The sequence below is a fragment of the Haliotis cracherodii genome, unplaced genomic scaffold (assembly GCF_022045235.1).
Source record: "Haliotis cracherodii isolate W230 unplaced genomic scaffold, xgHalCrac1.p SCAF_2, whole genome shotgun sequence".
In the NCBI taxonomy this organism is placed as follows: Eukaryota; Metazoa; Mollusca; class Gastropoda; order Lepetellida; family Haliotidae; genus Haliotis; species Haliotis cracherodii.
The window spans coordinates 73260041-73282287 of NW_027266275.1; the positions used below are offsets into that span (position 1 = coordinate 73260041).

General features: G+C 39.5%; 2 protein-coding genes across 5 annotated transcripts in view; one reads left to right on the top strand and one right to left on the bottom strand.

The window, feature by feature from the left end:
• Positions 1-22247, bottom strand: part of LOC139469616 (U3 small nucleolar RNA-associated protein 6 homolog) — a 172842-nt gene that overhangs the window by 90992 nt on the left and 59603 nt on the right. The gene's annotated exons all lie outside the window — the stretch shown is intronic.
• Positions 1-22247, top strand: part of LOC139469615 (uncharacterized) — a 36585-nt gene that overhangs the window by 11042 nt on the left and 3296 nt on the right. Inside the window, exon 1 of one of the 4 annotated variants that reach the window (XM_071251834.1) lies at positions 7695-7715. The exons of 1 other annotated variant lie outside the window; for it this stretch is intronic. The gene's annotated coding sequence lies outside the window, so the exon portion shown is untranslated. 2 more of the 4 variants (XM_071251831.1, XM_071251832.1) reach the window with 2 other exon arrangements.

The following is a 22247-nucleotide window of genomic DNA, read 5'->3' on the forward strand; positions in this document are numbered from 1 at the left end:
GTCATATTGCAGATAACATATATAGTCATATTGCAGAGAGTATATATATATAGAATACTAAACGAGCTCCCGTGTAATACCAATTTTATACGGGAGCTCGTTTAGTATTTTATTTATTACTTGCCATTTATAATGGTTTTAGAATTATACTGTTGAGTGTGAATAGGCTGACACCTACACGATCCATGGTATAATCCAATTGAGCTTAACAGAATAATACTTCAAACACGTCAAAAGTTGAAACGTATGAATCTAATATCATACAATGGTCCACCTTTAGAATTCAGGCGTCCGTCCCACAAAATTATCGTAGCGCTAAGGTTATCGCAACTCACATACTTTAACTTACACTAACGACTGTCGTTGCGCTAGAGTACGATCGTCTTGTGGAACGGGGCCTTGCACCTCAAAGTTTACAATGACGTTACAATACCTGATGACGTAATTTTTGGAATTTTGTTGCAAGATCCATCGGCGAAACAATGCCATGTGACGTCAGCCTAGCAACAAGGTCACTGGGGTCATCGAGTGAGCATAAGGTCCTCCCAGTGATCTATCATCTCCACACACAATGTCGTTGAATAAGCCAAGGGATGTTGAGAGCCTTCAATATTTGTTGGTGAAAAGTGTTCCGAGAGTACATAAGCAAGCGTTTTGGTATTACACAATGTGTAATACAGCTGTATGTTTATTAAATGGGTGATCTCTTCACGGGCAAGTAATAAGGAACCATATTGCAGAGAGCATATATTGAGTCATACTGCAGAAAGTATATATTGAGTCATATTGCAGAGAGTATATATAGAGTCATATTGCAGAGAGTATATATTGAGTCATATTGCAGAGTATATATTGAGTCATATTGCAGAAAAGATATGTAGAGTCATAATGCCTGATGGTAGATTTTGCAGAATGGATATCAATATTTTTACCATGGTATAGTGGAAAGACATGTTTTATGAGCGTCCATGGTTACTATTTAACATCCTTGGGATGAAGCTCTCAGTTGCAGGGAGGTAATGGCTGTCAGTTAATGACATATCATCATTAGCAGGGTTGTAAACCCTTCACCACCCATCACTCCTCCCCCCTCCACCACCTCATCAGCCCAGCTCATTGTCCACCCTCAGCACCAACCTATAATATACACGTCTCATTAGCAAGCTCTTCATCACCGCATTGGAGTGATAATGTAACCATCAGACCTCCTGCCCACTATATAGGTCTCCATCGCCAGTTCCCGCGTCCTGGCCACCACTCTGACAGGATCGAGGTACAAAGAGACCAATAAACGTCTGATGGCCCATACGACTGTGATTGGAGGTCTTTGCTGGCTCTTCGACTGCCATCTGAGCAATAGATCACGATTTACGACCCCATACAATTGGTTGTCCTAGTGCCTCACAGCAGTGCTCATTGTAGACAATTCAATTACCTTGCGCACTTAATTTATTGCAGGCTGATGATCACATGATCAGGGCTTTATTTCACAGGCAGGTAATCATGGCTTGTTGGTTTAAAGGTAAACAGGGCTGAGAGAGTGGAGCAGTGTTAGCCAATCCTCTCCTGATTAATCGCTACCAGTGGCCCAGACTGGCCGCTTCTACCCTGCTTCCCAGGGCGACAGCCACAGCCCTGAAGTGGGGATATATTTCATGTCATTAGAGTAATCATGGTTAGAGGAGATACACCAACGTAATCCCAGGGTAATTACCTCGCATAATCCACATCAGCCATAACGTATGCAATTCAAAATAATCCACTGATTTCCCTTTCATCAATAACGTAAACAACTTGTCACAAATAATTGCAGGAACAATTACATTCATAGAATGAACTAGTATTGACATTGAGCAAAAAACTCACTCATGGTAAATTAAACATCGTATAAATTTCATACAAATGTCAGAAATTGAAGCTAAATAATAAATTATGGTTTCAACTCGAGGGATCATGTTTATAAAGATACCTGTGGATGTCGTCTCAGATTTCTCATTGCTCTGCATCTTCTCACAAAGGAGGAGATGCACGACACTGACCATTACCCAGAGAGAAAATATGATCAATAGTCACATGGGAAACCATTTGACCATCAGACAAAGTGGGTGAAAGTTGTTCTAGAAAAAGAAAAAGTCCTCAATAATAAACCTAAACAGAAGTAATCAAGTCAGATAAAACCAGTGAGGGATAGTATGAACAACATATACCCTCTCCATGTTGAATGTGTCCATTCTACCTGCAAGTAATCACAGTCCTTGCTACCTGTCAGTAATCACACAGTCCCAGCTACCTGCAAGTAATCACAGTCCTTGCTACCTGTCAGTAATCACACAGTCCCAGCTACCTGCAAGTAATCACAGCCCCTGCTACATGCAAGTAATCACAGCCCCTGCTACCTATTCCCACACACTTGACTGTTACACAAGAAGCACCCCATCCTCGGAGACTGTTAATGAAGGTTCACACGAGACTTGCAGCGTGAGTGATGACAGCCCCCTGAGGTGAGGGGCTCGGCCTGCACATAGTCAACATACCTACACCTGCCTCCAGCGGGGCCAGACAGTCGACACCTACTTACATACTTACATCTCATAGTTACATCAGTCGGGAGATCACTTGTGGAGTTGATGACAGATTGCACTCATTGTACATACAGGTACAAATACTGACAGACATCTACTTATAAAACCATGTTGAAGGATATTACTTGTCGAACAGATTTCAATAAAAGGATTACACTCTGGGCTTTGTTAAACACAAGTTAAGTTTGTTTGTTTGTTTCTTTGTTGTTTAACACTGCACTCAGCAATGTTCCACCTATATGGCTGTGGTCTGTAAATAATCGAGCCTGGACCAGACAATTCAGTGATTGACATCATGATCATCTATCCACGCAATTGGAATACGATGACATGCATCAACAAAGTCAGCAAGCCTGACCACCTGGGTGAAAGTGAGTGCTGACTAGTCTCAGAGGCTTGTAAGCAACTGTGATGGGTATTTGATTTGTGATAGGTATTTGATTTGTGATGGGTATTTGATTTGTGATTGGTATTTGATTTGTGATGAGTATTTGAGTTGTGATGGGTATTTGATTTGTGATGGGTATTTGATTTGTGATGGGTATTTGAGTTGTGATGGGTATTTGATTTGTGATGAGTATTTGATTTGTGATGGGTATTTGAACTGTGATGGGTATTTGATTTGTGATGGGTATTTGATTTGTGATGGGTGTTCAAGCTGTGATGGGTGTTCAAGCTGTGATGGGTGTTCAAGCTGTGATGGGTGTTCAAGCTGTGATGGGTATTTGAGCTGTGATGGGTGTTCAAGCTGTGATGGGTGTTCAAGCTGTGATGGGTATTTGAGCTGTGATGGGTATTTGAGCTGCGATGGGTGTTTGAGCTGTGATGGGTATTTGAGCTGTGATGGGTATTTGAGCTGCGATGGGTGTTAAAGCTGTGATGGGTATTCAAGCTGTGATGGGTGTTCAAGCTGTGATGGGTGTTCAAGCGGTGATGGGTATTTGAGCTGTGATGGGTATTAGATTTGTGATGGGTACTTGAGCTGTGATGGGTGTTCAAGCTGTGATGGGTATTCAAGCTGCGATGGGTGTTCAAGCTGTGATGGGTGTTCAAGGTGTGATGGGTGTTCAAGCTGTGATGGGTGTTTAAGCTGTGAAGGGTATTTGAGCTGTGATGGGTGTTCAAGCTGTGATGGGTGTTCAAGCTGTGATGGGTGTTCGAGCTGTGATGGGTATTTGAGCTGCGATGGGTGTTCAAGCTGTGATGGGTATTTGAGCTGTGATGGGTATTTGAGCTGCGATGGGTGTTCAAGCTGTGATGGGTATTTGAGCTGTGATGGGTGTTTGAGCTGCGATGGGTGTTCAAGCTGTGATGGGTATTCAAGCTGTGATGGGTGTTCAAGCGGTAATGGGTATTTGAGTTGTGATGGGTATTCAAGCTGTGATGGGTATTTGAGCTGCGATGGGTGTTCAAGCTGTGATGGGTATTCAAGCTGTGATGGGTGTTCAAGCTGTGATGGGTGTTCAAGCTGTGATGGGTATTTGTGCTGTGATGGGTGTTCAAGCTGTGATGGGTATTCAAGCTGTGATGGGTATTCAAGCTGTGATGGGTGTTCAAGCTGTGATTGGTATTCAAGCTGTGATGGGTATTTGAGCTGTGATGGGTGTTCAAGCTGTGATGGCTGTTCAAGCTGCGATAGGTATTTGAGCTGTGATGGGTGTTCAAGCTGTGATTGGTATTTGAGCTATGATGGCTGTTCAAGCTGTGATGGCTGTTCAAGCTGCGATAGGTATTTGAGCTGTGATGGCTGTTCAAGCTGCGATAGGTATTTGAGCTGCAATGGGTGTTCAAGCTGTGATGGGTATTTGAGCTGTGATGAGTGTTCAAGCTGTGATGGGTGTTCAAGCTGCGATGGGTATTTGAGCTGCGATGGGTGTTCAAGCTGTGATGGGTGTTCAAGCTGTGATGGGTGTTAAAGCTGTGATGGGTGTTCAAGCTGTGATGGGTATTTGAGCTGTGATGGGTATTTGAGCTGCGATGGGTGTTCAAGCTGTGATGGGTATTTAAGCTGTGATGGGTATTTGAGCTGCGATGGGTGTTCAAGCTGTGATGGGTGTTCAAGCTGTGATGGGTATTTGAGCTGTGATGGGTGTTCAAGCTGTGATGGGTGTTCAAGCTGTGATGGGTATTTGAGCTGTGATGGGTATTTGAGCTGCGATGGGTGTTCAAGCTGTGATGGGTATTTGAGCTTAGAACGTTTTTTGAGCTGTGATGGGTATTTGAGCATATTAGCCACATGCAGTCAAAGTAGTCTTTCTGTCCATCCAGAATTCAGAATAACGTGCAGCCAACTAATCTACAGCTGGAAAAAAAGTCTCACATGAACTCCCAGCACCCCTACCCCCTCCTCCCCCAAGACAAACACTTGGATGTGCTGGCTTCTTTAGCAGAAATGTTTGTATTTTAGAAGATTGATTGATGGCCTGGCTCTCTCCTGACATGTCCGTAGTTCATTCATCACCCCCTAAAAAACAGTAATTTGTCTGTGTTTATGACAAACTGTCGGATGATACTTCATGATGGTAGCTAGTTGTGGGGGGAGCAGTAGTTACATTCCACACACACACAAAAGTCATTCAACACTTGACCCCATCATAGAGACCGGGTGGCACGTGGAGGCTGTAACTGAAGATATCTGGACATTATACGAACAGTGTTGGTTATCATTCAGTCCATCATTTCATCGCCCATACATTCATGAAAAAGAAATAAAAGCAAACATTTTCAAATGTAATAATAAAAGACATTTACTGTCATCTGAACTTAATATTTCCCATTTTATTTTTATTTTACAGATTCAAACTTTAGAGAAATATCACCCACAAAGGATAAGGGTCCAATCTGACACCGGAAATGTCAAATATCAAAATTGGGAATATTGGTATGAAAAGTATCAGACATGTTCAAATGATTGACAAATAGTTTATTGTCTTTCTTACACTTGCAAGTTATAGACTTCTGGCAGGATCAAGTACATTGTGGCTAAAAATGGGTTAAAAGGATTTTATACACCTCCAACAGGCAATGTAACTATGGTATGAACACTTGACCATGTGTGTACTATCTATACCTAAGGTACATCTACTGAGAACATAGCCTGGGTAGAGGACTTCCTCGTGTAACTATGGTCTAAATGTTTAACCATGTGTGTACTATCTATACCTAAGGTACATCTACTGAGAACATAGCCTGGGTAGAGGACTTCCTCGTGTAACTATGGTCTGAATGTTTAACCATGTGTGTACAATCTATACCTAAGGTACATCTTCTGAGAACATAGCCTGGGTAGAGGACTTCCTCGTGTAACTATGGTTCCTGAACCTCTCAACAATCATCTCTTTTGACACATTTTAGACTTACATATACATATAGCCCCTAGCAAGCTGAAACATGTGTTGAATGATCAGTCTAATCCTCAGTACAGGAACACATCTTTCACAGCAGATCCTGTACAATGTCCTGTGAGAGAATGTGTTCATCTTGCTGGTATTTGTACACGACAAGTACATAGCAGGACCATCACGAGTGAGCAAATCATTTTCTCCAACACCACCACGCTGTAAATCATCTGCAGTTCGCGAAGGCGACGATTATTTAGTGGTTATGACAGACCATATACCAACAATTAAAACTGTCTTGCAGGTGATAAAACTATCATAACGCACGGCCGGCTGTCATGTAATATGTAAGATGATGTCACCTTGTCATGTTCATCGTGCATCATGAGAGCCGCATTGCTCCACTGGGGAATTAAAAGCACTGCCACATGAATAAACGAGCTGCAGCTCCTCCTGCATGCACATAATAATCATTATAGGAATGATGATATAAACAATAATGAAAATAATAATGCTGACGCTGATGATATTATAATAATAATAATAATAATAATAATAATAATAATAATAATGATGATGATGATGATGATGATACAAAAATGAAAATAATAATAATAACAAAAATTATAATAACTAAATGTGATTAATGTTTCAAATTGGGAACCATAAAAAAATATATACTATGTATTCCTGGTAATGCAACTATGAAAGCTCTGATAGGTCGAATAAAAACATTAACTCCTCCAGACTCACTTTGCAGCTTGTGACTAAGAAGCAGGATGTACTGTTATTCAGATCCATTATTCATTATACAAGGATGAAAATATGTGCAAACAGCACAAGATAAATTAGGATTTACTTTCTCCGATGTTTATGCAAATCCTCCTCACATGATAGGCTGACCTGACACATTCCTCAATATATAAGTTTATAATCCTCACCATTGCCGTCAAAATTTACATAATCATACAGATTTTTTCTTTTCATAATGTGAAAATGGTGTATATCACTGCCATACAGTTTATAGCTCTTTTATGTCGATCCATGAAATGTAGATCTCACGTCATCAAAATACCCACTGAAGCCTGTCGGGAGGGAGATCAGCCAAGCTGGCCGTGACACTAATCCACAGACATTCTTCACAAACATCTTGCCTTATGTGCATGCGTATATCAATTTTATTACCCAGTGCCCTCTTTAATGCACGATATAAAACATCTGAAATGTTGCCTGAAGCATAGCTAAATGTGTACAAAATGCAGCCCTTCGCTGCCTCACAAAGATCACTTAATCAACAGTGAAATAACATTATTGATCATAAACGTACAAAAGAATTACAAATTTAGAAAAAAAAGGGACTTATTTCTGGGCAAGTTGATTTCACCAGGCAACAAGTAGCACGAGAGGGTTCATTCACAAGACTGTAATCCGTCATATTGTTACAGTAGCAACCGATTTCACCTGTTCAATAAAGAAGCAATTCTGTTGTGCCCTTTCACCCACTTTCTTACGCAGGGCTAGGTCTTTTTAGATTCTGTTGAATTTTTCCTGAGAAAGGAAAACACACAATATGTTTTGAGACATTGAGCTGGTCTCGATATAGGTCAAGTCAAATCGCTACCGTCTGTCGTCTTCAGGGCTCTGCGGGTTCTCCAGTGAGGCCGTACCTTAACGGGGCACAGGTAACAACAGAGTCACGAGGGAGCTGATCGCTTGCTTGCTCGCTCTTGCTGCCTCGCCAGTTACTCGCACCGCAGGCTGAGCTCTACAGGCTGAGCAGACGTCCACAGTACAGGTATGTGCTCACGTTCAGTCGGGGTACATGTGATACACATGCAGTGGATTGTGGGATACACCTGTCAGTGAGGATACATTCATTACACGTAAGTACCAACCCGACAATTGAGAATATTGTCATGGGGAGACAGAGAATATTGACAAAGGGGAAACAAGACTTGTCACCGAGTCGGAAATCACTTGCTGTAGAAAATCTACCTGCGTGTTCATGCTCAATAACGGCTGATCGACGGCTAGATGAAATACCAGGCACATTCCTCACACCAGCTTTATTATAGCTGAAATTATAACTGAGTGTGTGCACAAGTTTAAGTATTTGTCCTGACTACAAACAAATTAACCGTCTTGCCTGTAGAAGAGACTGGGGATCTGTGGAAACTGAAGTGTCTAGTAGCGTATGTCACAATAGTAAGTAAGATATGGACTTGTTCCTATCACTGTTGTATCCTGGGGGGCCTTTATTCATCAACCGATAGAGCAGGGGCAAGTCCACAGTCATGGCAATCAGCTGGCTCACAAACACATAACAAGTCTATCAGTATCAATAAATATGTGATTTTCCGCACAATAAGCCGTGATTGGAGGCTGCGGATAATCTGACAGTGGTAACCGTGGCTATTGTGTTTTAAATGTTGGACCCGTTGACCCCTTACAGCCCCTGTCTCGCCACCATGTGTGGAATCCCTGCTGTACAATAGCCCCTTCCCTTCCACAAGCTCCACAAAGGGCTCCCTCCCTTGGCCGTGTCACAGTCCATCGTTAGGGGTACCTGATACTGCATTGTGGGTGGAACACTGTTTCACTTCTCTCTCAATAATCGCAGTTCACAGTTGGTTGACCATATAATCTCTGTAACTCGTCAGCATTGTCCGACCGATTGTATCTTTCAATTGACAACTTTTAAAGGCTATATTTAGTTACATGCATATGATATGCAAATCTAAATTTAAAGATTTTTTTATTGAGGCAATTACCCTTAAGACTGGACGAGTCAATATTCTTTAAAATATAAAATCCAATAAAAATCCAGTTTTACTGGTATTTAATCACTTGTGGTACTAAACCTCTGTGGTATTTAAAGTGTATTTCAAACAAAGGAATTTACCATCTTCCACTTAACTTGAATAGAATCAGGTTGTAATCTTATGTGCATTTGCCTGACAATGATGACATTAAAGATGACTGTGCTAGAGATGAAATGCTTTCAAGGTGACACCTGAAGAAAACTTGAAAGGCTACATTTTGAAAAAGAAATATCGAGTCCTTGAGGAGGATCCGAGTTCCTCCTGTTTTGATAGTGGTGTGGCCGAGCTTCGTGTTTAGAATTGTCCTGGTGCTGAGGTTAGTTTGGTGTTGATCAAGGTTACCTCACGCTGCTCCCAGAACACAGTGGACGATGCTACTTCGACGACGACGACGCTGCGGCCTTGTGGCGGCAAATAACATAGCAACACTGGAGGGCAATTTCCGAGAAATAGAAAACACAAAAAATGGTGGTGGAAGTTTGTGCACATCTGATCAAAGGTGTTGTCATCGTGGTTCAATCTTGTCAACTCCTTGCTCTCAGATAGATTTGATGCATGTTTTTCTCAAAGATCTTCCACTTTGTTTGCATTGTGGTGATGCGAAGTGTTTGATTTGAAAAAAGTAAAATGCTTCTAGTTCCGCCCAATCCTGTCTATGCAGCTCCCAAGTGAAGGGATTGCTAGTTGGCTTTCTGCTGTTGTGCAAGGGTGGTCTACCAGAGATACTTGAAATCACTGAAGCCAAATATTCCTTGTTTTCTCTACTGGACGATATTTCTGGAGACACATATATTTATTATTTAATTGGTGTAATTCTTCACAATTTTACTTCCTTATTTTGGGCTTCCGTTGACAGTTGGCATGTCAAACATCAATTTTTCGAGTTACCCCATCAGTGGAAAATATTTCTACATTCTTAATAATTTTCAAAACAATTTTCTCAGGTATAATCAAATTAACATTGGACTGCCTCACCATTTTCAGCTGCAAGTAATTTCCGAAATGAACTCATGCTACTGAGTGGACTTCATTCTAGATTTCAACTGGAAACCTGTTCTGAGAATCAAACTAATCGGGTCATATCTTTCTAATGGGCACAAACTTATTCCTCTACACTAGACTCTATGATGAAACTGGTTTGGTTTTTTACACATCTATTTCACACGCTACAGTAGCCACTATTCTTCTTACTCAAACAAATTAGATTAATTTTTACCACGGTTCATTTTAACCTTTTAACCTCATGTAAATTGAGAGGTTTACACTAAGGAAACAGCACTATCCATTCCTATGATGTATGTCTTCAAATACTACTGTTGGTTTCGTGTAATTTCTAGTTCTAAATTTATCTTCATCAAAACATTACATTTCAGGCATTTTTAACGATTTCTAGTAATTAAACTTTACTGATATCTGGTAGGTCTCTCTGTGTGTTGATATTCATAGACGGTGATACGCATGGAGATAAGAGAACATGGAAATATTAAAGGGATCCCAAGTAGGCCATTAACTTTTGTGTGAGTGTATCCGCCCTGCCTAATTGAATGTGTCGGTGAGTTTGAAGTAATTTTTAGCAATATTTCAGGAATATAACAGCTGGGGACTAACTTCCTACAGTGAACCATGTTGAGATTCAACCCAGCATGGGCTTTAACCACTGGGCTACCAGCCATCGTGCCTCATTGCGCAGAGAGTGACAATCTGAACAGGCTTCCACATGACTGCCGACCTATGTCAATGTGATGTCATAGCCTCACCAGCACACATCCGTCAGATAGATGGCGCTTCCACCCCACTACTCCAACCGAATCAATTCCACATTAAACAGCCATCATCTTGGCACTATGCACTAAGTTAAAACACCCTTTACTGACTCAACTTCCATAATGGCAACTTGTGTTTCATGACACCCCTAATATTTTCCGTGTCTATTGTCGTATGGACAGATCTAACTATGGTTTACAGCAATGTCTTAAGTATGACAAATAATCCATGGCCTGTTAGCTCCCCAATAAACTCAGAAATTACAGGCCGTCTTTAACCTTCCTGAAAGACATAAATCTTTTCTGTGAAACTGTGGATGCCCTGGGACAAAGACACCGGACAAATTATGGAATAACAGCCATTCACGGGCGCACTGACATATTGCTGGCGAGAAGCTCACCTGGGCGGAGTGTCAAAACACTTGATATGTCAGGGAAACGTTTAGGATCATAAACTACCATTGCCATTAATATAAAATAATGAGATGTAATTTCACACAAGTGAAATCCTAGACTAACAGAGGGAAAGAGTGCAAATATGACGGAAGGTTCACACAAAGGAGTGTGTGTCGTGGGAAAGGTGTACAATGTGTGCATATAGAACCACTTGTCATACAAACCAGCAGGTACTCAGACTGTCACATTAACCCAACTGTAAACAGGTAGATTTTAAAATTCTATTAAATCTCATTTTGGGGTGGAACGATATTTATTTGAACCTTTAAAGGTATCATATCCTGTTGCAAATTTTAAAACCTGTAACCACTTTATACCAGAAGAGGAAGGCAGCTGGAGAAACTTTACCTTTCTCACAACAAATATGCACAGTGGAGATGAGTACCACTCAATGTGGAAATGTTTCAATGTCCATCTTTAAATACTGAAATGTTTTAAAAAATAATACTTCTGATCACACCCAACTTCTTAGTCCTGTGTCATTACTGTTGAATTCATATATTTTTCAAATTAATTTTACTTAAAGCCTAGGTATGTCTGGATCATACCAAACCAAGTCTAGATAAATTACAATTATCTTTAAGAAATGTTTTCATGGACAAGTTTAGTTTAGTTTAAAATTGTTTTTATTTCAACTGAAAATTAGAATGGGTAAGCAAGACAGCACTTAGTTTAATACCTCTCTCTACATAGAAATCAGGTAGCAAAGATAGGTAAGATACATACATAATACTTACATGCAAAACTACCTTGGTGGTCAGTAGTCAAGCATGATCAGGAGTGTCTGGTTTTGATAGTCTGAGTGATGGGATTATATGTGATATGAAGTACTACATAATGTATACAAGATACCTATATAGGATATGTGAAGTTTGGCGTATTATTTAAGTATATATCTACCAGTTTATGATGCTAGTATGGACAGATAGAAGAATTTTTTTATTTTCTTCAGATGATAGGCCTTCACATCCGTAAAGTACTGTATTAATATCATACCCGTTTATGTAAGACAATGAATTGCTTCTAATTTGATCATAATTGCAAAAAAGTAGTAGTGTAGCGGGTCTTCATAGTAGTGACCACAGGAACTTCTTTAAACTGCAAGAACTACTTATTAATGAAAACATATCAGTTTAAAAAAAGGAAAGTAAAATTATTTGTTATATCATTACAAAGTTCAATGCTGTTAACAGCCTCAAATGTTAAGATATCATAAACCCAGTACCATGTTCTGACTGACTGATATAGGAGATTTAACGTGTGCTTTCCAACTATAGCATATTTCGCACACAGGCCTGGCCGGACCATTTAGTGTATTGCGAAAAGGGTGAAAGTGGTGTGTGCAACCCAAGAGGGGGCTTTTAGGGGTTGCTTATATTGAATTTTTGGAATTTTTAAAATTGGAATAAATGCCGAAGTGGGTGGAGTTCCTGTTCCTGTGTGAGTAGTTATTATAGAATAAAGTGTGGAGGAACTATCCTGCAGAACTAACGTGAGTATTCCTAAAAAATAAACCACTAATCACATCTGGAATGTCACCGGGGATAAAATCAATTAGGCATGTCACAGATAAAGACATAATCATTAATCAATATACTCTAGAAAGGCAACATGTCATTTCTTGACAACATATTTTTATAAACATTCCAGCAAAATGATCTTATAATATTGACCCTGGTGACTTATGACTGGAACAGACACAGGTAATTGTCTGTTGTGACAGAGAGATAATCCTCTATTGTAACATGGAGACAATAACGAGATGCTGCAGCTACTAATGAAACACTCTGATGTCTAATGAGTGAGGTCATTCACAAACAATTGCCCCGGGGTGGCCCATCCAACTCTGTGACAGCAGGAAGTCATGTGACTACGAGCCTCAGGGGGGGCAGAGAATCACCTGTACCAGATCAACCGCTAATAGTTCAATCTGCTCATCCTTGTGCTCGTCAAAAGGAATGTTAGGCATGGCAGTTATATCAGCATGATCAGTATTGCTGCAAGTGGTCACGGAGACAGGTGCCTCTCGCTCCACCCTGACACTGCAATAATTACATGTCATAGTTACAATTCACTATCTCATCAGATGATCACAGCAATGAGAGCCATCAGTAGGATCTCTTCTCAAAAGTTCCCACCACTAGTTGACATCCCCTGTGTATGTAACATTGCATACGTCCCTGAAACCCACAGTAGGGCTTCCACAAATACATAGCATAAGGGTGGTGGGGTAGTCTAGTGGTTAAAGCACTTGCTTGTCACATCGAAGACCAGTTTCAATTCCCAAATGGGTATAATTAGACTAACATCTAGTCTCTGAAATGAACATATTTTTCAGAAAAAACAGTTGTTAAATTATAATTATAAAATATAATAAAAAGGAGCCCAGAGACTTTCTTCATTCCTGATACTGCAGTAATCTAGACTTGCCCATGTCTTGCATCCTCCGCCTTGAAATTGTTGTAGTATTGCTAAAAGCGACTTAAAATCCCACTCACAAAAAAACAGTCAGTATCACCACAATGTCACACCACTGAGATACTTAGCGTCTTAGACATAAAACTGCATGCAAAACTAAATTTTGTACCAGTTTAGAACTATTGCCTTTAGTCAGTATCACATTCAGTCTCTTTCCAAAATCAATATCATCCAAAATTTAAATAGTATTTTCATGAGGGAAAACAGACAGAATATTAGACAAGTTTCTTTCTTAATGTTTTATAAGATAACTATTTTCATCATACTCTCATCCCATTTGAACTACTGTTTGAAATGGAAGTCTTACGTTGGGATCACCGTCAAGTATTGAGTTCACGTGCTTATAACAGTGTTATCCCCAGGGCCGAGGAGCCAGTAAAACCAAACAGATTCCATTACATATTACTCTTACCCCAATTATTTCACTTAACTTGACAACAAACCCACATTGCTTCTGGATGAAAGAGATATCAATCAGATCAGAAAGGTTTGATATGGCCACTAAATTTATACAGAATAAAGAACTTCACAAGGTTTAATGATATAGACATAAAAGATTCTCCACTGTGTGGAAAAGCAAAGAGAAAACTACTACCTATATTGATGAAATATCAAAACCAGCATTATATTCTAGAACTAGCAATAAATGACCTATGGAGACTGGTTGATGGTTGAGTATCCCCAGAGACCTGAGAGAGCATGTAAACTATGTACTACAATTTATAGGAGACAAATTTCATCACCTCATTGTTCATATTTTTTAGATGTAAGTAAAAATCTTTTAAATAATTACTACTACACATGGCCCAACTGAGCAAAGTACCATGAACTGTTTTCACAATTTAAAGTTCCAACCCTTAGAAATCTAGCAAAGTTCCCACGATACACTAGAAGTGACTTGTAATTGTCTGATGTCATCTCACTGTTAGTTATTATGTCAACTCCATATTTGTACTCATGTACCACAAGTTGTTAGAGTTAAAAACATCTTGCTGCTCATGTGGACTATCTCTTTATTATCCTCCACTAATAGCTCCACCTCCTAATCCACATTGATTGCCACGTAGGTTATAAACCTGTCACCGCAACCCTTAATTATCAAGTTTTACTGCATCAGCTTAGTCATCTCCTCGTGGTGTTTAAAATACTATTTGCCACCAATCTACTCTGCTGCCAAACCCCACCACTTGCTCCTGTATTCCCAATAAATGTAAATGCCATTTCAGAGGCCTGTTAAAATATAGGGGCAATTTAAACTGTATGGCAAACCGCTTGTACACTTGGCTTCATAGAAGTGTTAGCGACACAAAAGCATTTCCAACCCAAACCAATAAAGAGTTGTTCTCCATGACACTTCTCCTCCAGTTTATCATGCTACAGATAATCCCATTTGTAATCGTCTAATCTTACAACATGAAAGGTAGAAGGTTTTCAGCTGCCTCATATAATATGACAGTGTCTGTAGTTACGTAAACCTAGTACTGGCATTCAGTGTTATCTTCAATGTACAAGTGGTAGATACTAAGACCCTAAACAAATCAATATTGGTGGACAACTCAACCTGGCTTGTCTGTTACCCTACTGAAGTGTAAAACACAAAACACAAAACACAACAACTTAAACACTTGAACTCATATCTCAAGAATACAAAGTCATTTTTCATTTCCAAACATCCAATTCAAGTCTAAAATCCAATGCAATATATTTTCTGCAGGTGTCCTTAAATCTCTCATACTACCCTGAGACAAAAATATCAAAGTATCCTAAACTGAAGTCTATAAACATTTAGAAAGACCACGGATTGCTCCGTGGTAAGACTAGATTTTTTCTGTTTCTGAAAAGTAAGATATTCTTTGGACTCTTTTCTGTTACATATTAAAATGCAATAAAACATGTAGGATATTTCAGACTTAAAGTAAGTCTGCAGGTGTCATGGTGATGTTTGAGTACAAATCATCAGTAGTGACAGGCTGAGAAGCTGTCGTGATGCTCTATTGATCTAGCGTGATGCTCTATTGATCTAACGACACAGCCAGTTTATTACATAACTATTCCGTCATTGTGTCTGCCACACAGGGCAAGTACATCAACTCTGCTGGATCCCACAACAGTTCACTGATAGACTACTCAACTCACTAATCTCTCACAAAAACATTCCGGTTGATTTTCATCTTGATGTAGAGTTATATTCAATCATATTTACAGCATGCTCAGTTGAGCAAGAGGTCACCCTTTGTACCATCCACAGTCGATCAGTGCTCGCATCTCCGCAACATGACATGGGTTATATTGTAGCTCATTACACAACAAACACTTGAAACATTGCAGAAAACATACAAATCATTATACCGATTGAACTGGATTCAATTTTACTGATTCAATAAACGTCTCAGTTGCCCAAACACACAAACAAGCATCACTTTAAGAGAGTACTATTCTCTTTACTGCAAGCTTTGTATGGCCAACTCAAGTTATTTATCAAATCACTGTATTTAATCTCTGATTATTTCTTACATGGAAAGAAATAAAGGAAAGCATATACATCTTTATTGCTTCTTTAATCCCATAACTACATCAAAGTAGTCTGCGATGGCGTGAATGTTGGTGATGTGATTGTTGTAGTTGACGACGATGAGAACACGTCCCCCAATCCTGTCCCCCTGTGACACCGATGTAGACATACGAAGGTGCCCTATGTCAACATACTGGCCTCCATCCACCGTAACCTTTCAACCCGTGTCATGTTTCCTCTACAACAACGAGGGATTAAACACTAGAACAAACACTCAACCAGATCAAAGAAGCCTGCTGTGTGACTAATTACTGGTTAATTAGCTACACGAGGTCTACATCAGACAGGAATCACATGTATATAAATTCATTTAGCACTTTCATTCCACCCATTAGTAGCTAGACTCTCAGGATATAAGTTTGTTCAGTATCTAAGCCTGGATTGATACCAGTTTCTGTGGTTGTGTCCGATATCTCTCCTCTCTGACTTGGCTCCTTCTCTACACAAGAGTAATTCCTCCCAGTATTGCCATAAACCCAGTCATGTCCTGGGCTACTTGTAAGGTAAGGTATTATTGATTTACATTGGTCAATGTTTGACCTATTTGAACATTGATTTCTTTTGATGTCGATAATACTACTTGCACCTTTCAGAGATAGCATCATCTGGTACACACAGGTAGCCACTTAACTCACACTTACAGCTCTTATCAGTGCCAAACTCAAAGAACACTTCATTACTTACCAATATAATATAACTCTGGAATAAATTATGCAAGAATATTATGGTAATTACAGTTTGATTGTTGAGCTCATTTTTATAAATATTAGATATAATCTCCTATTTTATGGTAATTATTATAAAGGTAAATATGAAGAGAACAATACAGCAACACATCAAAGTTGTAGAGTAGCTATTGAAGATTTTCTCAACTTTCATAAATCTAGTTGATAGACAGATAATGTGATTATGTCACAATAGAGACATGCTGTGTGAAGGGAACATTTCGTGTTGACTCTTTGACATGAAACAAAATACCAACAAGCTGCTGCAAGGCAGCGGGTGAAGTACTGAGTATAACGATGACTGTAAGACATACTATTTGCTGTATGCAACTTTGATGAGACCAACACAAGGGCTTTAGGTAGATTTACTTGGCTCAGATACCCCGTTGCGAATACGGGTGGGGCAGGGATGTTATCAGGGTTAGATAACACTCTTGGGTGTTATCTCCTGGTCGGTGTATAAAGTATAATTTAAGTACTCATGTGTTTTGTCCCCTAAATCTTTTTGAAAAGCAACAACTTCACATGTTGTTTGGGGAAAAATTAATTGGTATAGTTTTTAATTTATAGTTACAAATTTTGATGACATTAAAAAAATTAGGGTATTAATTCTTAATTGTGTGATTATATCGGTTCATGGACAAAAATACAATTTGTAATTCCATGTGACAACTGTTATTTATGTGAGATACAGCAATATGTTACTGCCTATGTTTAACCGGTATAATGTCAAGCCCTTCTCACATCAAACACCTCATATCAAAGGCAAAAGGGTTCAGTTTTGAGGGAAAATATTGATTTTCTTGTAGCTACTTCAGTTACAAAGTTATGTAAGAGTTGGAAGATATATTCCTGGTGAGGGACAGCCCACTGCCTCACTTCTTTGATGTATTCTCTCGGAAGCCGTAATCCGTGGGAAGTCTGTCAATATTGGTAGACTAGCCGCTTGTGACTGACTTGATCACCAGCTGTACATAATCTGATGCCCTTGTCTCACTGTAAGTCTGGACACGGGCCCCTATTGTTCCCTTCTGGTCCCTGGAACACACCAGCAATCACTGGACACAACATGGCCTGACCACCCATTGCCAGCCTTCTTTAATTAGGTAATGTGTTTATTGGAAGTGATTACCTTGATCAGTGGCCCTACCCCTGCCCACCGATGTGGAACAGAGCCAAGAGAGGCTCGCACCTCCCGCCACCAGTCAGCCAATCACACGGCCAGGTCAGAGAGCGACAGTGGTGGAGTAGTAGCAGACGTGAGTTGGCCAGTGAGTGCAGGGAGTGAACCGACAGTGGTAGGACGGATTACTGACAGAACCACTGGAGTCGTGTTGATGTTAGTTAAAGTAACATGTAGCCATATCTACAGGCTAGTCTATGGTAGACTCAGGGTTACCTGTGTGGCAGGCCACAGCCAGGTGTTGGGGCAATGAGTGAAGGCCTATATATAGGGGTGAGCACCTGGAGAGAGACGACTTTGTTGTGGATATACGTATCTGTGGGCATTCGTAACAAAGGTGAGAGCTGAGGCGTGTTCTATGTGTGTCTGTGTCCTCTACAGGTGAAGAGTTGGTCATACAGTCTTCTACCTGACATAACCATTCACTTTTAAACTGTTGGATGACACTAGTTTCTCATCACACACCAGCCGTTACTTGGACAGGTAGATTAAAGACAGCGACATTTCTCCAGTACTAATGAGACAGGGAGTAGTAGTTGTGACAATGTTAATATCATCTCACTAAACAAAATTAATCTTGTACTACAACTCTGGTACAATACTTTATATATTCAGACTTTGAATATTATTTGGTCACAATGTTTATATTATCTCATTGAACATTAATAATCTTATAGCTTCCACTCTGGTACAATACTTTATATATTCAGACTTATTTGGTCACAATGTTTATATTATCTCATTGAACATAATTAATCTTTTAGCTTTAACATTGTGGTACAATAATATATTCCAGTCTTTGAATATTATTTGGTCACAATGTTTATTTTATCTCATTGAACATAATTAATCTTATAGCTTTAACATTATGGTACAATATTTAATATATTACAAACTGTGAGTAGTATTTGGTCACATTTTTACATTATCTCAATAACCATAATTAACATGGCAACACTGTTGTGCAATACTTTATATATAAAATAGAGTAACCGCAGAGTATCAGTAATATTGGACACACATTACTGTGATTTGTCCTGTATTCCCATCACAATCAGTGAACGATACATGGACTGTGGTAGATATTAGTAAACAAACCATACACTGGCCGTAAGCATGGTAAGCAACTCCAATTCATGTATTTGACTTAGGTGAAGTGAAGGAAACCAAAACATTCATACAATTCAAAAACAAATATGATATATCATACGTTACAGACTACTAACTTATATCACAAACATTATACTTTCAAAATAGCTGATAACTAGTGATAACTATGACATGATGACAGCATGAATATTCAAAGAATATTTCAACACAGACACTTTCATGAAATGCTTCTGTTCCAACTGTTTTGAGTCAATCTGCTTCAAGATCTCTGAACCAATTTCAAAATTTCAAAAGGTATTTTTTATAACTTGTTTATTAATCTTTAACAATTTAACACGAATCTGACCAACGTTAAATTATTACAAGACAATATGAAGTGGCAGATGTTAATAGCTCATGAGTAAAATTCAGGCAAATGTTATATTTTTCAACTGCAATAAACGTTATCTACTAGCTGGTGTATAAATATATAATATTCCCCACTATAGAGATAGAGATCGGATAATAATGTTGGACAGTGAAGTACTAATGGCCTTAGTCATTATTCTGAAGTGGCTTGTCTCAACATCCAACATTACAGTGTGGAGCTTACCATTAATTATTTATGGTAATTTGTAGAAAAGAAATCTATACTTTAGATTGCCTTTCCAGTAGGACCTATGCACAAGGAGATCAGTCACTGCCATGATAAATCATTCATATTTTCATAACCCCAAATGCCCATGACTCCTAAAGGTATCATTCTCCAGGAAGGAAACTGTGTTGACATCGAACCTATCTAACAGAAACACCAACCCGTACAAAATAAAAAACGTCAGAAAGTGAACATGACGTATGAAATGTCGTTAAAATAATTATAACTCTCTTTTGTATATATAATATTACTATACTGAACTTGTGTACAGATTTCAGGATAATGTCCCTGTCTAGGTGTGGTATTGTAGGTAGGACAAGAAAAGAATTGTTGTGCTCTGGGTAGTACAATTGTTTCTTTGGACTTCTAGATGTTCAGGGAATGTTGTATTCTGGATGGAACACCAGATGTAATTTTGTATTCTGGGTAGAACTCAGGATTGAATGTTGTATTCTGGGTAGAACACATGACGGAATGTTGTATTCTGGGTAGAACACATGACGGAATGTTGTATTCTGTGTTGAGCACCTGATAAAATGTACCCTGTCTAGAACATATGACGCAGCATATATACCTGGGTAGAACACATCAATGAGGCGTTCTCCTCTGTGGAGCCAACTGTCCATCGTTGTCTGTTCCTGCCTCCCACGGAGGACAATGTTCATAGCAACCTAGAGCCAGCATGTCGGAATGTTTGAGATCCCGGTACAGATGTGTGTAGGATTAGCTCATAAAACACTATCGACATGATGCAACCTACGAGATGAAAGCCGAGTGGAGCCGGCCCAGGTCTGACCCAACACAGCATCACTATGCCCATCATGCCCATCATGCCCACCCTGGACAACTCTACCACACCGTGGGGAATTTCCTTTCTACTGTATCAATGCTTTGTTTCAGGGCGGTGACAGGGATATTTGCAGCCCTGCACTCACAACCCATACATGCAACTTCCCCTTAAAACTAATGTGTGTTTTAACTTTATCAAGGATTTTACTAACAAACAGACGCAACTAAATATACTCCTTTCAATCACGTTTACGTGACTGTTTTTCTCCCGATTACGTAAAGGTAAAATGATTCTTTTTCAATCACAAAATCTGTAAGATCAGAGTCTGTTATCATGGTGTGATCCTGTGCTGCTCCAGGTGTACTGTTGGTACATGGTACCTGATACCATCTCTCCACAAGTGTTACAGTGGGTATCGGTGGGTAACCCGCTCTCCCAGCCGGCCATCCCCATACAACTCATTGTAACGCAGCGCTGTGTTTGTGTCACGGTTGCTCGTATTGCTCGCTGACTACCACCCATGAAACCCTCTGTATCATATCTTCTGCTCATATCAACCGACAGTGATACAAACACACACGTATGCACCATTGAATAATACCCTATCACAATGTGCCAAAACATGACAACAGGGAAATATCAGGAGAGCCATCAATGATATCATGTCTACATTGGCCGACTGGCCTACCAACTCTATCTCTAAGACAAGCGTCAGAAACATTATCCATTGCAACGGTTAGCCTCAAACAATGAATGATGACTTACGACCATCTGACCGGAAACTACTCCGGTAGTGTTGAACAACAATTTACAGAGACATGTTAATCCTAGCAGGTGGAATACACTCTGTCACACCTGAATAGTGATCTGGAACAACAATCACAAGTAACAGGCTTCTACCGAGACCTCACTAAAATAACGCTAATCAGCTTTATTGGGTACAGTAACTATTAGGTCAGAGAAGTTAGAGGTCACTGGTCAAAAGCACAGGTCATCCCTATAATCCATGAGGTGTCCCACTGGGAAGAATAAACTGTATCCTTTAGAGGGCTTAACGGCCATGAACCTAGCTAACGGGACTGTTTATTGCCGGTGTCATGGCGGTATTGTGTCCTACTTGTGGGTAGCAGCAGGACTACCGGGTTCTACCCTGGTAGGTGTTGGGGGACGAAGGTGTCGCTGGATGGCTGGGAAATGACAGATTTCTCTTGTTACCCCAGCACAGCCACTACTAGTTCATTTAGGATGAAATTATCAATTTCTTCCAAACAGCATAATCTATGGATGCTAGTCATTCTACAACTTCATGATTACTGTATGCTTGAAATTCCCCTTGCTGATTTTACATGTACAAAATACTCATCACATTCTGAGGATCTATTCCAAATGACTGAATTTATTGATAAGTGCCATCACTATTGACAAAACTCAAGTCTTTTTAATGATGAACATAATTATATCATGTGTTAAATATTTGAAATGGAGGCGATGGTCATTCTTACTGGTAAATTCTATGTAATTAAAATTATCCTTGTAAACAAAATTTTTCATAATACCAGTTAGCGATACAGCAAATCCACCGTGATGTTCATAACTAATTATTACTCGATCTATAGCTTGTACCTGGTGACCTTCAAATGGACAATAGGCATCGCATGTCAAAGGCCATGCCTCCACTAAAACACCAAGACACCTGCCCTGCTGAGCTTTTCTAGTAATGGGAAAATAAAATGTCAATGTAAATATCTGCAGTTTAGTGAAACGAAACAAGCTGTTGATATGAATAGTTAATAA